The following is a 17,336-nucleotide window of genomic DNA, read 5'->3' on the forward strand; positions in this document are numbered from 1 at the left end:
GTAACATTAAGTCCTTGTGTCACATTAACTCCTTTTGTCTCATGAAGTCCTTGTGTCTCATTAAGTCCTTGTGTCACATTAAGTCCTTGTGTCTCATTAAGTCCTTGTGTAACATTAACTCCTTGTGTCTCATTAAGTCCTTGTGTCTCATTAACTCCTTGGGTCACATTAACTCCTCTTGTCTCATGAAGTCCTTGTGTCTCATTAAGTCCTTGTGTCTCATTAAGTCCTTGTGTCACATTAGGTCCTTGTGTCTCATGAAGTCCTTGTGTCTCATTAAGCCCTTGTGTCTCATTAACTCCTTGTGTCTCATTAACTCCTTGTGTCACATTAAGTCCTTGTGTCACATTAACTCCGTGTGTCTCATTAAGTCCTTGTGTAACATTAAGTCCTTGTGTCACATTAAGTCCTTGTGTCTCATTAAGTCCTTGTGTCACATTAAGTCTTTGTGTCTCATTAAGTCCTTGTGTAACATTAACTCCTTGTGTCACATTAACTCCTTGTGTCTCATTAAGTCCTTGTGTCTCATTAACACCTTCTGTTTCATTAAGTCCTTGTGTAACATTAAGTCCTTGTGTCACATTAAGTCCTTGTGTCTCATTAAGTCCTTGTGTCTCATTAAGTCCTTGTGTCTCATTAAATCCTAGTGTCTCATTAACTCCTTGTGTCTCATTAAGTCCTTGTGTCACATTAAGTCCTTGTGTCTCATTAACTCCTAGTGTCTCATTAACTCCTTGTGTCTCATTAAGTCCTTGTGTCTCATTAACTCCCTGTGTCTCATTAAATCTTTGTGTCTCATTAAGTCCTTGTGTCTCATTAAGTCCTTGTGTCTCATTAACTCCTTGTGTCTCATTAACTCCTTGTGTCACATTAAGTCATTGTGTCTCATTAACTCCTTGTGTCTCATTAACTCCTTGTGTCACATTAAGTCCTTGTGTCTCATTAAGTCCTTGTGTCACATTAACTCCTTGTGTCTCATTAAGTCCTTGTGTCTCATTAAGTCCTTGTGTAACATTAAGTCCTTGTGTCTCATTAAGTCCTTGTGTCTCATTAAGTCCTTGTGTCTCATTAACTCCTTGTGTCTCATTAACTCCTTGTGTCTCATTAACTCCTTGTGTCACATTAAGTCCTTGTGTCACATTAACTCGTGTCTCATTAAGTCCTTGTGTCTCATTAAGTCCTTGTGTCACATTAAATCCTTGTGTCACATTAACTCCTTGTGTCTCATTAAGTCCTTGTGTCTCATTAAGTCATGTGAAAGTAATTGAGGAGCACAGGTGCGAATGAGTTGTAACAAAAAGGTTTATTTCGAAACGACCAGCATAGTTACAACGCAAATGAGTGAAACAAATACACAAAGGTTGGTAATTAACTAACCAAACAAACAGTGTGAGGGGAGAATAGAAGCATACTCCCTGGGGCTAATATATGACAAGAAAAAATCTACTGTTAGGAAGCAGACTACAGAAATACAGGTATACGCGTTTCAGCAGATTGCCTTACTCGTTACCTCTCATTAAGTCCTTGTGTAACATTAAGTCCTTGTGTCTCATTAAGTCTGTGTGTCTCATTAAGTCCTTGTGTCTCATTAAGTCCTTGTGTCTCATTAACTCCTTGTGTAACATTAAGTCCTTGTGTCTCATTAAGTCCTTGTGTCACATTAAGTCCTTGTGTCTCATTAACTCCTAGTGTCTCATTAAGTCCTTGTGTAACATTAAGTCCTTGTGTCACATTAGGTCCTTGTGTCTCATTAAGTCCTTGTGTCACATTAACTACTTGTGTCTCATTACGTCCTTGTGTCTCATTAACTCCTTGCGTCTCATTAAGTCCTTGTGTAACATTAAGTCCTTGTGTCACATTAAGTCCTTGTGTCTCATTAAGTCCTTGTGTCACATTAAGTCTTTGTGTCTCATTAAGTCCTTGTGTAAAATTAACTCCTTGTGTCACATTAACTCCATGTGTCTCATTAAGTCCTTGTGTCTCATTAACACCTTGTGTTTTATTAAGTCCTTGTGTAACATTAAGTCCTTGTGTCACATTAAGTCCTTGTGTAACATTAACTTCTTGTGTCTCATTAAGTCCTTGTGTCACATTAAGTCCTTGTGTCTCATTAAGTCCTTGTGTCTCATTAAGTCCTTGTGTAACATTAACTCCTTGTGTCACATTAACTCCTTTTGTCTCATTAAGTCCTTGTGTCTCATTAAGCCCTTGTGTCTCATTAAGTCCTTGTGTCTCATTAACTCCTTGTGTCACATTAAGTCAATGAGACACACAGAGTTAATGTGACACAAGAAGTCCTTGTGTAACATTAACTCCTTGTGTCACATTAAGTCCTTGTGTAACATTAAGTCCCTGTGTCTCATTAAGTCCTTGTGTCACATTAAGTCCTTGTGTCTCATTAAAGGGACATTATACACTCATTTTTTCTTTGCATATATGTTTTGTAGATGATCTATTTATATAGCCCATAAAGTTTTTTTTTAAATAAATGTATAGTTTTGCTTATTTTTAAATAACATTGCTCTGATTTTCAGACTCCTAACCAAGCCCCAAAGTTTTATGTGAATACTGTCAGCTACCTTCTCCAGCTTGCTCCTGTTTGTGTAAAGAGTCTTTTCATATGTAAAAGGAGGGGGAGGGGGGCAGTGTCTTATTTGCCACTTGCAGTGGGCTTTCCAGCTACCTTTTCAACAGAGCCAAACTGACAGCTTCTAAGTAAGTTTTTTAAACAGTTTTATACTGGATTTTTATATCAGTATCTGTGCATCTTATTCTTTATAGAAGTGTCTATTACATGCAGTTATATGAAAATGAGTGTATACTGTCCCTTTAACTCCTAGTATCACATTATCTCCTTGTGTAACATTAAGTCCTTGTGTCTCATTAACTCCTTGTGTCTCATTAACTCCTTGTGTCACATTAAGTCCTTGTGTCACATTAACTCCTTGTGTCTCATTAAGTCCTTGTGTCTCATTAAGTCCTTGTGTCTCATTAACTCCTTGTGTCACATTAAGTCCTTGTGTCACATTAACTCCTTGTGTCTCATTAAGTCCTTGTGTCTCATTAAGTCCTTGTGTAACATTAAGTCCTTGTGTCTCTTTAAGTCTGTGTGTCTCATTAAGTCCTTGTGTCTCATTAAGTCCTTGTGTCTCATTAACTCCTTGTGTAACATTAAGTCCTTGTGTCTCATTAAGTCCTTGTGTAACATTAAGTCCTTGTGTAACATTAAGTTCTTGTGTCTCATTAAGTCCTTCTGTTTCATTAAGTCCTTGTGTCTCATTAAGTCCTTGTGTCACATTAACTCCTTGTGTCTCATTAAGTCCTTGTGTCTCATTAACTCCTTGTGTCTCATTAAGTCCTTGTGTAACATTAAGTCCTTGTGTCTCATTAAGTCCTTGTGTCACATTAACTCCTTGTGTCTCATTAAGTCCTTGTGTAACATTAACTCCTTGTGTCACATTAACTCCTTGTGTCTCATTAACACCTTCTGTTTCATTAAGTCCTTGTGTATCATTAAGTCCTTGTGTCACATTAAGTCCTTGTGTCTCATTAAGTCCTTGTGTCACATTAAGTCCTTGTGTCTCATTAAGTTCTTGTGTAACATTAACTCCTTGTGTCTCATTAAGTCCTTGTGTAACATTAAGTCCTTGTGTCTCATTAAGTCCTTGTGTCTCATTAAGTCCTTGTGTAACATTAACTCCTTGTGTCACATTAAGTCCTTGTGTCACATTAACTCCTTTTGTCTCATTAAGTCCTTGTGTCTCATTAAGCCCTTGTGTCTCATTAAGTCCTTGTGTCTCATTAACTCCTTGTGTCACATTAAGTCCTTGTGTCACATTAACTCCTTGTGTCTCATTAAGTCCTTGTGTAACATTAAGTCCTTGTGTCTATTTAAGTCCTTGTGTCACATTAAGTCCTTGTGTCACATTAAGTCCTTGAGTCTCATTAAGTCCTTGTGTAACATTAAGTCCTTGTGTCTCATTAAGTCCTTGTGTCACATTAAGTCCTTGTGTCTCATTAACTCCTTGTGTCTCATTAAATCCTAGTGTCTCATTAACTCCTTGTGTCTCATTAACTCCTTGTGTCTCATTAACTCCTTGTGTCTCATTAAATCCTTGTGTCTCATTAAGTTCTTGTGTCACATTAAGTCATTGTGTCTCATTAAGTCCTTGTGACTCATTAAATCCTAGTGTCTCATTAACTCCTTGTGTCTCATTTACACCTTGTGTCTCATTAACTCCTAGTGTCACATTAACTCCTTGTGTCTCATTAACTCCTTGTGTCTTATTAAATCCTAGTGTCTCATTAACTCCTTGTGCCTCATTAACTCCTTGTGTCACATTAAGTCCTTGTGTCTCATTAAGTCCTTGTGTCTCATTAAGTCCTTGTGTAACATTAAGTCCTTGTGTCTCATTAAGTCCTTGTGTCACATTAAGTCCTTGTGTAACATTAAGTCCTTGTGTCTCATTAAGTCCTTGTGTCTCATTAAGTCCTTGTGTCACATTAAGTCCTTGTGTCTCATTAAATCCTAGTGTCTCATTAACTCCTTGTGTCTCATTAAGTCCTTGTGTCTCATTAAGTCCTTGTGTCTCATTAACTCCCTGTGTCTCATTAAATCTTTGTGTCTCATTAAGTCCTTGTGTCTCATTAAGTCCTTGTGTCTCATTAAGTCCTTGTGTCTCATTAACTCCTTGTGTCTCATTAACTCCTTGTGTCACATTAAGTCTTTGTGTCTCATTAAGTCCTTGTGTAACATTAACTCCTTGTGTCACATTAACTCCTTGTGTCTCATTAACATCTTCTGTTTCATTAAGTCCTTGTGTATCATTAAGTCCTTGTGTCACATTAAGTCCTTGTGTCTCATTAAGTCCTTGTGTCACATTAAGTCCTTGTGTCTCATTAAGTTCTTGTGTAACATTAACTCCTTGTGTCACATTAACTCCTTTTGTCTCATGAAGTCCTTGTGTCTCATTAAGCCCTTGTGTCTCATTAAGTCCTTGTGTCACATTAAGTCCTTGTGTCTCATTAAGTTCTTGTGTAACATTAACTCCTTGTGTCTCATTAAGTCCTTGTGTAACATTAAGTCCTTGTGTCACATTAACTCCTTTTGTCTCATGAAGTCCTTGTGTCTCATTAAGTCCTTGTGTCACATTAAGTCCTTGTGTCTCATTAAGTTCTTGTGTAACATTAACTCCTTGTGTCTCATTAAGTCCTTGTGTCTCATTAACTCCTTGTGTCACATTAACTCCTCTTGTCTCATGAAGTCCTTGTGTCTCATTAAGTCCTTGTGTCTCATTAAGTCCTTGTGTCACATTAAGTCCTTGTGTCTCATGAAGTCCTTGTGTCTCATTAAGCCCTTGTGTCTCATTAACTCCTTGTGTCTCATTAACTCCTTGTGTCACATTAAGTCCTTGTGTCACATTAAGTCCTTGTGTCTCATTAAGTCCTTGTGTAACATTAAGTCCTTGTGTCACATTAAGTCCTTGTGTCTCATTAAGTCCTTATGTCACATTAAGTATTTGTGTCTCATTAAGTCCTTGTGTAACATTAACTCCTTGTGTCACATTAACTCCTTGTGTCTCATTAAGTCCTTGTGTCTCATTAACACCTTCTGTTTCATTAAGTCCTTGTGTAACATTAAGTCCTTGTGTCACATTAAGTCCTTGTGTCTCATTAAGTCCTTGTGTCTCATTAAATCCTAGTGTCTCATTAACTCCTTGTGTCTCATTAAGTCCTTGTGTCACATTAAGTCCTTGTGTCTCATTAAATCCTAGTGTCTCATTAACTCCTTGTGTCTCATTAAGTCCTTGTGTCTCATTAACTCCCTGTGTCTCATTAAATCTTTGTGTCTCATTAAGTCCTTGTGTCTCATTAAGTCCTTGTGTCTCATTAACTCCTTGTGTCTCATTAACTCCTTGTGTCACATTAAGTCATTGTGTCTCATTAACTCCTTGTGTCTCATTAACTCCTTGTGTCACATTAACTCCTTGTGTCTCATTAACTCCTTGTGTCTCATTAAATCCTAGTGTCTCATTAACTCCTTGTGTCTCATTAACTCCTTGTGTCTCATTTACTCCTTGTGTCTCATTAACTCCTTGTGTCACATTAACTCCTTGTGTCTCATTAAGTCCTTGTGTCTCATTAAATCCTAGTGTCTCATTAACTCCTTGTGTCTCATTAACTCCTTGTGTCTCATTAACTCCTTGTGTCACATTAACTCCTTGTGTCACATTAACTCCTTGTGTTCTTGTGTCTCATTAAATCCTAGTGTCTCATTAACTCCTTGTGTCACATTAACTCCTTGTGTTTCATTAAGTCCTTGTGTCACATTAACTCCTTGTGTCTCATTAACTCCTTGTGTCACATTAAGTCCTTGTGTCACATTAAGTCCTTGTGTCACATTAAGTCCTTGTGTCTCATTAACTCCTTGTGTGACATTAAATCCTAGTGTCTCATTAACTCCTTGTGTCACATTAACTCCTTGTGTCTCATTAACTCCTTGTGTCTCATTAGGTCCTTGTGTAACATTAAGTCCTTGTGTCACATTAGGTCCTTGTGTCTCATTAAGTCCTTGTGTCACATTAACTACTTGTGTCTCATTACGTCCTTGTGTCTCATTAACTCCTTGCGTCTCATTAAGTCCTTGTGTAACATTAAGTCCTTGTGTCACATTAAGTCCTTGTGTCTCATTAAGTCCTTGTGTCACATTAAGTCTTTGTGTCTCATTAAGTCCTTGTGTAAAATTAACTCCTTGTGTCACATTAACTCCATGTGTCTCATTAAGTCCTTGTGTCTCATTAACACCTTGTGTCTCATTAAGTCCTTGTGTAACATTAAGTCCTTGTGTCACATTAAGTCCTTGTGTAACATTAACTCCTTGTGTCTCATTAAGTCCTTGTGCAACATTAAGTCCTTGTGTCTCATTAAGTCCTTGTGTCTCATTAAGTCCTTGTGTAACATTAACTCCTTGTGTCACATTAACTCCTTTTGTCTCATTAAGTCCTTGTGTCTCATTAACTCCTTGTGTCTCATTAAGTCCTTGTGTCTCATTAACTCCTTGTGTCACATTAAGTCAATGAGACACACAGAGTTAATGTGACACAAGAAGTCCTTGTGTAACATTAACTCCTTGTGTCACATTAAGTCCTTGTGTAACATTAAGTCCTTGTGTCTCATTAAGTCCTTGTGTCACATTAAGTCCTTGTGTCTCATTAAAGGGACATTATACACTCATTTTTTCTTTGCATATATGTTTTGTAGATGATCTATTTATATAGCCCATAAAGTTTTTTTTTAAATAAATGTATAGTTTTGCTTATTTTTAAATAACATTGCTCTGATTTTCAGACTCCTAACCAAGCCCCAAAGTTTTATGTGAATACTGTCAGCTACCTTCTCCAGCTTGCTCCTGTTTGTGTAAAGAGTCTTTTCATATGTAAAAGGAGGGGGAGGGGGGCAGTGTCTTATTTGCCACTTGCAGTGGGCTTTCCAGCTACCTTTTCAACAGAGCCAAACTGACAGCTTCTAAGTAAGTTTTTTAAACAGTTTTATACTGGATTTTTATATCAGTATCTGTGCATCTTATTCTTTATAGAAGTGTCTATTACATGCAGTTATATGAAAATGAGTGTATACTGTCCCTTTAACTCCTAGTATCACATTATCTCCTTGTGTAACATTAAGTCCTTGTGTCTCATTAACTCCTTGTGTCTCATTAACTCCTTGTGTCACATTAAGTCCTTGTGTCACATTAACTCCTTGTGTCTCATTAAGTCCTTGTGTCTCATTAAGTCCTTGTGTCTCATTAACTCCTTGTGTCACATTAAGTCCTTGTGTCACATTAACTCCTTGTGTCTCATTAAGTCCTTGTGTCTCATTAAGTCCTTGTGTAACATTAAGTCCTTGTGTCTCTTTAAGTCTGTGTGTCTCATTAAGTCCTTGTGTCTCATTAAGTCCTTGTGTCTCATTAACTCCTTGTGTAACATTAAGTCCTTGTGTCACATTAAGTCCTTGTGTAACATTAAGTCCTTGTGTAACATTAAGTTCTTGTGTCTCATTAAGTACTTGTGTCACATTAAGTCCTTGTGTCTCATTAAGTCCTTGTGTCACATTAACTCCTTGTGTCTCATTAAGTCCTTGTGTCTCATTAACTCCTTGTGTCTCATTAAGTCCTTGTGTAACATTAAGTCCTTGTGTCTCATTAAGTCCTTGTGTCACATTAAGTCTTTGTGTCTCATTAAGTCCTTGTGTAACATTAACTCCTTGTGTCACATTAACTCCTTGTGTCTCATTAACACCTTCTGTTTCATTAAGTCCTTGTGTATCATTAAGTCCTTGTGTCACATTAAGTCCTTGTGTCTCATTAAGTCCTTGTGTCACATTAAGTCCTTGTGTCTCATTAAGTTCTTGTGTAACATTAACTCCTTGTGTTTCATTAAGTCCTTGTGTAACATTAAGTCCTTGTGTCTCATTAAGTCCTTGTGTCTCATTAAGTCCTTGTGTAACATTAACTCCTTGTGTCACATTAAGTCCTTGTGTCACATTAACTCCTTTTGTCTCATTAAGTCCTTGTGTCTCATTAAGCCCTTGTGTCTCATTAAGTCCTTGTGTCTCATTAACTCCTTGTGTCACATTAAGTCCTTGTGTCACATTAACTCCGTGTGTCTCATTAAGTCCTTGTGTAACATTAAGTCCTTGTGTCACATTAAGTCCTTGTGTCACATTAAGTCCTTGTGTCACATTAAGTCCTTGAGTAACATTAAGTCCTTGTGTAACATTAAGTCCTTGTGTCTCATTAAGTCCTTGTGTCACATTAAGTCCTTGTGTCTCATTAACTCCTTGTGTCTCATTAAATCCTAGTGTCTCATTAACTCCTTGTGTCTCATTAACTCCTTGTGTCTCATTAACTCCTTGTGTCTCATTAAATCCTTGTGTCTCATTAAGTTCTTGTGTCACATTAAGTCATTGTGTCTCATTAAGTCCTTGTGTCACATTAAATACTTGTGTCTCATTAAGTCCTTGTGTCTCATTTACACCTTGTGTCTCATTAACTCCTAGTGTCACATTAACTCCTTGTGTCTCATTAACTCCTTGTGTCTTATTAAATCCTAGTGTCTCATTAACTCCTTGTGTCTCATTAACTCCTTGTGTCACATTAAGTCCTTGTGTCACATTAAGTCCTTGTGTCTCATTAAGTCCTTGTGTAACATTAAGTCCTTGTGTCTCATTAAGTCCTTGTGTCACATTAAGTCCTTGTGTAACATTAAGTCCTTGTGTAACATTAAGTCCTTGTGTCTCATTAAGTCCTTGTGTCACATTAAGTCCTTGTGTCTCATTAAGTCCTAGTGTCTCATTAACTCCTTGTGTCTCATTAAGTCCTTGTGTCTCATTAAGTCCTTGTGTCTCATTAACTCCTTGTGTCTCATTAAATTCTTGTGTCTCATTAAGTCCTTGTGTCTCATTAAGTCCTTGTGTCTCAGTAAGTCCTTGTGTCTCATTAACTCCTTGTGTCTCATTAACTCCTTGTGTCACATTAAGTCTTTGTGTCTCATTAAGTCCTTGTGTAACATTAACTCCTTGTGTCACATTAACTCCTTGTGTCTCATTAACATCTTCTGTTTCATTAAGTCCTTGTTTATCATTAAGTCCTTGTTTCACATTAAGTCATTGTGTCTCATTAAGTCCTTGTGTCACATTAAGTCCTTGTGTCTCATTAAGTTCTTGTGTCTCATTAAGTCCTTGTGTCACATTAACTCCTTTTGTCTCATGAAGTCCTTGTGTCTCATTAAGCCCTTGTGTCTCATTAAGTCCTTGTGTCACATTAAGTCCTTGTGTCTCATTAAGTTCTTGTGTAACATTAACTCCTTGTGTCTCATTAAGTCCTTGTGTAACATTAAGTCCTTGTGTCACATTAACTCCTTTTGTCTCATGAAGTCCTTGTGTCTCATTAAGTCCTTGTGTCACATTAAGTCCTTGTGTCTCATTAAGTTCTTGTGTAACATTAACTCCTTGTGTCTCATTAACTCCTTGTGTCTCATTAACTCCTTGTGTCACATTAACTCCTCTTGTCTCATGAAGTCCTTGTGTCTCATTAAGTCCTTGTGTCTCATTAAGTCCTTGTGTCACATTAAGTCCTTGTGTCTCATGAAGTCCTTGTGTCTCATTAAGCCCTTGTGTCTCATTAACTCCTTGTGTCTCATTAACTCCTTGTGTCACATTAAGTCCTTGTGTCACATTAACTCCGTGTGTCTCATTAAGTCCTTGTGTAACATTAAGTCCTTGTGTCACATTAAGTCCTTGTGTCTCATTAAGTCCTTATGTCACATTAAGTCCTTGTGTCTCATTAAGTCCTTGTGTAACATTAACTCCTTGTGTCACATTAACTCCTTGTGTCTCATTAAGTCCTTGTGTCTCATTAACACCTTCTGTTTCATTAAGTCCTTGTGTAACATTAAGTCCTTGTGTCACATTAAGTCCTTGTGTCTCATTAAGTCCTTGTGTCTCATTAAATCCTAGTGTCTCATTAACTCCTTGTGTCTCATTAAGTCCTTGTGTCACATTAAGTCCTTGTGTCTCATTAAGTCCTAGTGTCTCATTAACTCCTTGTGTCTCATTAAGTCCTTGTGTCTCATTAACTCCCTGTGTCTCATTAAATCCTAGTGTCTCATTAAGTCCTTGTGTCTCATTAAGTCCTTGTGTCTCATTAACTCCTTGTGTCTCATTAACTCCTTGTGTCACATTAAGTCATTGTGTCTCATTAACTCCTTGTGTCTCATTAACTCCTTGTGTCACATTAACTCCTTGTGTCTCATTAAGTCCTTGTGTCTCATTAAATCCTAGTGTCTCATTAACTCCTTGTGTCTCATTAACTCCTTGTGTCTCATTAAATCCTAGTGTCTCATTAACTCCTTGTGTCACATTAACTCCTTGTGTCTCATTAACTCCTTGTGTCTCATTAAATCCTAGTGTCTCATTAACTCCTTGTGTCTCATTAACTCCTTGTGTCTCATTAACTCCTTGTGTCACATTAACTCATTGTGTCACATTAACTCCTTGTGTTCTTGTGTCTCATTAAATCCTAGTGTCTCATTAACTCCTTGTGTCACATTAACTCCTTGTGTTTCATTAAGTCCTTGTGTCACATTAACTCCTTGTGTCTCATTAACTCCTTGTGTCACATTAACTCCTTGTGTCACATTAAATCCTTGTGTCACATTAAGTCCTTGTGTCTCATTAACTCCTTATGTGACATTAAATCCTAGTGTCTCATTAACTCCTTGTGTCACATTAAATCCTTGTGTCTCATTAACTCCTTGTGTCTCATTAAATCCTTGTGTCACATTAAGTCCTTGTGTCTCATTAACTCCTTGTGTCACATTAACTCCTTGTGTCTCATTAACTCCTTGTGTCTCATTAACTCCTTGTGTCACATTAAATCCTTGTGTCTCATTAAGTCCTTGTGTCACATTAACTCCTTGTGTCTCATTAAGTCCTTGTGTCACATTAAGTCCTTGTGTCTCATTAAGTCCTTGTGTCACATTAAGTCCTTGTGTCACATTAAGTCCTTGTGTCACATTAAGTCCTTGTGTCTCATTAAGTCCTTGTGTCACATTAAGTCCTTGTGTCTCATTAAGTTCTTGTGTAACATTAACTCCTTGTGTCTCATTAAGTCCTTGTGTAACATTAAGTCCTTGTGTCTCATTAAGTCCTTGTGTCTCATTAAGTCCTTGTGTAACATTAACTCCTTGTGTCACATTAAGTCCTTGTGTCACATTAACTCCTTTTGTCTCATTAAGTCCTTGTGTCACATTAACTCTGTGTGTCTCATTAAGTCCTTGTGTAACATTAAGTCCTTGTGTCACATTAAGTCCTTGTGTCTCATTAAGTCCTTGTGTCACATTAAGTCTTTGTGTCTCATTAAGTCCTTGTGTAACATTAACTCCTTGTGTCTCATTAAGTCCTTGTGTCTCATTAACACCTTCTGTTTCATTAAGTCCTTGTGTATCATTAAGTCCTTGTGTCACATTAAGTCCTTGTGTCTCATTAAGTCCTTGTGTCACATTAAGTCCTTGTGTCTCATTAAGTCCTTGTGTCTCATTAAGTCCTTGTGTCACATTAAGTCCTTGTGTCTCATTAAGTTCTTGTGTAACATTAACTCCTTGTGCCTCATTAAGTCCTTGTGTAACATTAACTCCTTGTGTCACATTAACTCCTTTTGTCTCTTGAAGTCCTTGTGTCTCATTAAGCCCTTGTGTCTCATTAAGTCCTTGTGTCACATTTAGTCCTTGTGTCTCATTAAGTTCTTGTGTAACATTAACTCCTTGTGTCTCATTAAGTCCTTGTGTAACATTAAGTCCTTGTGTCACATTAACTCCTTTTGTCTCATGAAGTCCTTGTGTCTCATTAAGTCCTTGTGTAACATTAACTCCTTGTGTCACATTAAGTCCTTGTGTCACATTAACTCCTTTTGTTTCATTAAGTCCTTGTGTCTCATTAAGCCCTTGTGTCTCATTAAGTCCTTGTGTCTCATTAACTCCTTGTGTCACATTAAGTCCTTGTGTCACATTAACTCCGTGTGTCTCATTAAGTCCTTGTGTAACATTAAGTCCTTGTGTCTATTTAAGTCCTTGTGTCAAATTAAGTCCTTGTGTCCCATTAAGTCCTTGTGTAATATTAAGTCCTTGTGTAACATTAAGTCCTTGTGTCTCATTAAGTCCTTGTGTCACATTAAGTCCTTGTGTCTCATTAACTCCTTGTGTCTCATTAAATCCTAGTGTCTCATTAACTCCTTGTGTCTCATTAAGTCCTTGTGTCTCATTAACTCCTTGTGTCTCATTAAATCCTTGTGTCTCATTAAGTTCCTGTGTCACATTAAGTCATTGTGTCTCATTAAGTCCTTGTGACTCATTAAATCCTAGTGTCTCATTAAATCCTTGTGTCTCATTTACACCTTGTGTCTCATTAACTCTTAGTGTCACATTAACTCCTTGTGTCTCATTAACTCCTTGTGTCTTATTAAATCCTTGTGTCTCATTAACTCCTTGTGTCTCATTAAATCCTTGTGTCTCATTAAGTCCTTGTGTCACATTAAGTCCTTGTGTCTCATTAAGTCCTTGTGTAACATTAAGTCCTTGTGTCTCATTAAGTCCTTGTGTCACATTAAGTCCTTGTGTAACATTAAGTCCTTGTGTCTCATTAAGTCCTTGTGTCTCATTAAGTCCTTGTGTCACATTAAGTCCTTGTGTCTCATTAAATCCTTGTGTCTCATTAACTCCTTGTGTCTCATTAAGTCCTTGTGTCTCATTAAGTCCTTGTGTCTCATTAAGTCCTTGTGTCTCATTAAATCTTTGTGTCTCATTAAGTCCTTGTGTCTCATTAAGTCCTTGTGTCTCATTAAGTCCTTGTGTCTCATTAACTCCTTGTGTCTCATTAACTCCTTGTGTCACATTAAGTCTTTGTGTCTCATTAAGTCCTTGTGTAACATTAACTCCTTGTGTCACATTAACTCCTTGTGTCTCATTAACATCTTCTGTTTCATTAAGTCCTTGTTTATCATTAAGTCCTTGTTTCACATTAAGTCATTGTGTCTCATTAAGTCCTTGTGTCACATTAAGTCCTTGTGTCTCATTAAGTTTTTGTGTAACATTAACTCCTTGTGTCACATTAACTCCTTTTGTCTCATGAAGTCCTTGTGTCTCATTAAGCCCTTGTGTCTCATTAAGTCCTTGTGTCACATTAAGTCCTTGTGTCTCATTAAGTTCTTGTGTAACATTAACTCCTTGTGTCTCATTAAGTCCTTGAGTAACATTAAGTCCTTGTGTCACATTAACTCCTTTTGTCTCATGAAGTCCTTGTGTCTCATTAAGTCCTTGTGTCACATTAAGTCCTTGTGTCTCATTAAGTCCTTGTGTAACATTAACTCCTTGTGTCTCATTAAGTCCTTGTGTCTCATTAACTCCTTGGGTCACATTAACTCCTCTTGTCTCATGAAGTCCTTGTGTCTCATTAAGTCCTTGTGTCTCATTAAGTCCTTGTGTCACATTAGGTCCTTGTGTCTCATGAAGTCCTTGTGTCTCATTAAGCCCTTGTGTCTCATTAACTCCTTGTGTCTCATTAACTCCTTGTGTCACATTAAGTCCTTGTGTCACATTAACTCTGTGTGTCTCATTAAGTCCTTGTGTAACATTAAGTCCTTGTGTCACATTAAGTCCTTGTGTCTCATTAAGTCCTTGTGTCACATTAAGTCCTTGTGTCTCATTAAGTCCTTGTGTAACATTAACTCCTTGTGTCACATTAACTCCTTGTGTCTCATTAAGTCCTTGTGTCTCATTAACACCTTCTGTTTCATTAAGTCCTTGTGTAACATTAAGTCCTTGTGTCACATTAAGTCCTTGTGTCTCATTAAGTCCTTGTGTCTCATTAAGTCCTTGTGTCTCATTAAATCCTAGTGTCTCATTAACTCCTTGTGTCTCATTAAGTCCTTGTGTCACATTAAGTCCTTGTGTCTCATTAAATCCTAGTGTCTCATTAACTCCTTGTGTCTCATTAAGTCCTTGTGTCTCATTAACTCCTTGTGTCTCATTAACTCCTTGTGTCTCATTAAGTCCTTGTGTCTCATTAAGTCCTTGTGTCTCATTAACTCCTTGTGTCTCATTAACTCCTTGTGTCACATTAACTCCTTGTGTCTCATTAACTCCTTGTGTCTCATTAACTCCTTGTGTCACATTAAGACCTTGTGTCTCATTAAGTCCTTGTGTCACATTAACTCCTTGTGTCTCATTAAGTCCTTGTGTCTCATTAAGTCCTTGTGTAACATTAAGTCCTTGTGTCTCATTAAGTCTGTGTGTCTCATTAAGTCCTTGTGTCTCATTAAGTACTTGTGTCTCATTAACTCCTTGTGTCTCATTAACTCCTTGTGTCACATTAAGTCCTTGTGTCACATTAACTCCTTGTGTCTCATTAAGTCCTTGTGTCTCATTAAGTCCTTGTGTCACATTAAATCCTTGTGTCACATTAACTCCTTGTGTCTCATTAAGTCCTTGTGTCTCATTAAGTCATGTGAAAGTAATTGAGGAGCACAGGTGCGAATGAGTTGTAACAAAAAGGTTTATTTCGAAACGACCAGCATAGTTACAACGCAAATGAGTGAAACAAATACACAAAGGTTGGTAATTAACTAACCAAACAAACAGTGTGAGGGGAGAATAGAAGCATACTCCCTGGGGCTAATATATGACAAGAAAAAATCTACTGTTAGGAAGCAGACTACAGAAATACAGGTATACGCGTTTCAGCAGATTGCCTTACTCGTTACCTCTCATTAAGTCCTTGTGTAACATTAAGTCCTTGTGTCTCATTAAGTCTGTGTGTCTCATTAAGTCCTTGTGTCTCATTAAGTCCTTGTGTCTCATTAACTCCTTGTGTAACATTAAGTCCTTGTGTCTCATTAAGTCCTTGTGTCACATTAAGTCCTTGTGTCTCATTAACTCCTTGTGTCTCATTAAGTCCTTGTGTAACATTAAGTCCTTGTGTCACATTAGGTCCTTGTGTCTCATTAAGTCCTTGTGTCACATTAACTACTTGTGTCTCATTACGTCCTTGTGTCTCATTAACTCCTTGCGTCTCATTAAGTCCTTGTGTAACATTAAGTCCTTGTGTCACATTAAGTCCTTGTGTCTCATTAAGTCCTTGTGTCACATTAAGTCCTTGTGTCTCATTAACACCTTCTGTTTCATTAAGTCCTTGTGTAACATTAAGTCCTTGTGTCACATTAAGTCCTTGTGTCTCATTAAGTCCTTGTGTCTCATTAAATCCTAGTGTCTCATTAACTCCTTGTGTCTCATTAAGTCCTTGTGTCACATTAAGTCCTTGTGTCTCATTAAATCCTAGTGTCTCATTAACTCCTTGTGTCTCATTAAGTCCTTGTGTCTCATTAACTCCCTGTGTCTCATTAAATCTTTGTGTCTCATTAAGTCCTTGTGTCTCATTAAGTCCTTGTGTCTCATTAACTCCTTGTGTCTCATTAACTCCTTGTGTCACATTAAGTCATTGTGTCTCATTAACTCCTTGTGTCTCATTAACTCCTTGTGTCACATTAAGACCTTGTGTCTCATTAAGTCCTTGTGTCTCATTAAATCCTAGTGTCTCATTAACTCCTTGTGTCTCATTAACTCCTTGTCTCATTTACTCCTTGTGTCTCATTAACTCCTAGTGTCACATTAACTCCTTGTGTCTCATTAACTCCTTGTGTCTCATTAAATCCTAGTGTCTCATTAACTCCTTGTGTCTCATTAACTCCTTGTGTCTCATTAACTCCTTGTGTCACATTAACTCATTGTGTCACATTAACTCCTTGTGTTCTTGTGTCTCATAAAATCCTAGTGTCTCATTAACTCCTTGTGTCACATTAACTCCTTGTGTTTCATTAAGTCCTTGTGTCACATTAACTCCTTGTGTCTCATTAACTCCTTGTGTCACATTAAATCCTTGTGTCACATTAAATCCTTGTGTCACATTAAGTCCTTGTGTCTCATTAACTCCTTGTGTGACATTAAATCCTAGTGTCTCATTAACTCCTTGTGTCACATTAAATCCTTGTGTCTCATTAACTCCTTGTGTCTCATTAGGTCCTTGTGTAACATTAAGTCCTTGTGTCACATTAGGTCCTTGTGTCTCATTAAGTCCTTGTGTCACATTAACTACTTGTGTCTCATTAAGTCCTTGTGTCTCATTAACTCCTTGCGTCTCATTAAGTCCTTGTGTAACATTAAGTCCTTGTGTCACATTAAGTCCTTGTGTCTCATTAAGTCCTTGTGTCACATTAAGTCTTTGTGTCTCATTAAGTCCTTGTGTAACATTAACTCCTTGTGTCACATTAACTCCATGTGTCTCATTAAGTCCTTGTGTCTCATTAACACCTTGTGTTTTATTAAGTCCTTGTGTAACATTAAGTCCTTGTGTCACATTAAGTCCTTGTGTAACATTAACTTCTTGTGTCTCATTAAGTCCTTGTGCAACATTAAGTCCTTGTGTCTCATTAAGTCCTTGTGTCTCATTAAGTCCTTGTGTAACATTAACTCCTTGTGTCACATTAACTCCTTGTGTCTCATTAAGTCCTTGTGTCTCATTAAGCCCTTGTGTCTCATTAAGTCCTTGTGTCTCATTAACTCCTTGTGTCACATTAAGTCAATGAGACACACAGAGTTAATGTGACACAAGAAGTCCTTGTGTAACATTAACTCCTTGTGTCACATTAAGTCCTTGTGTAACATTAAGTCCCTGTGTCTCATTAAGTCCTTGTGTCACATTAAGTCCTTGTGTCTCATTAAAGGGACATT

Source organism: Bombina bombina, chromosome 11, assembly GCF_027579735.1.
Source record: "Bombina bombina isolate aBomBom1 chromosome 11, aBomBom1.pri, whole genome shotgun sequence".
Lineage (NCBI taxonomy): Eukaryota > Metazoa > Chordata > Amphibia > Anura > Bombinatoridae > Bombina > Bombina bombina.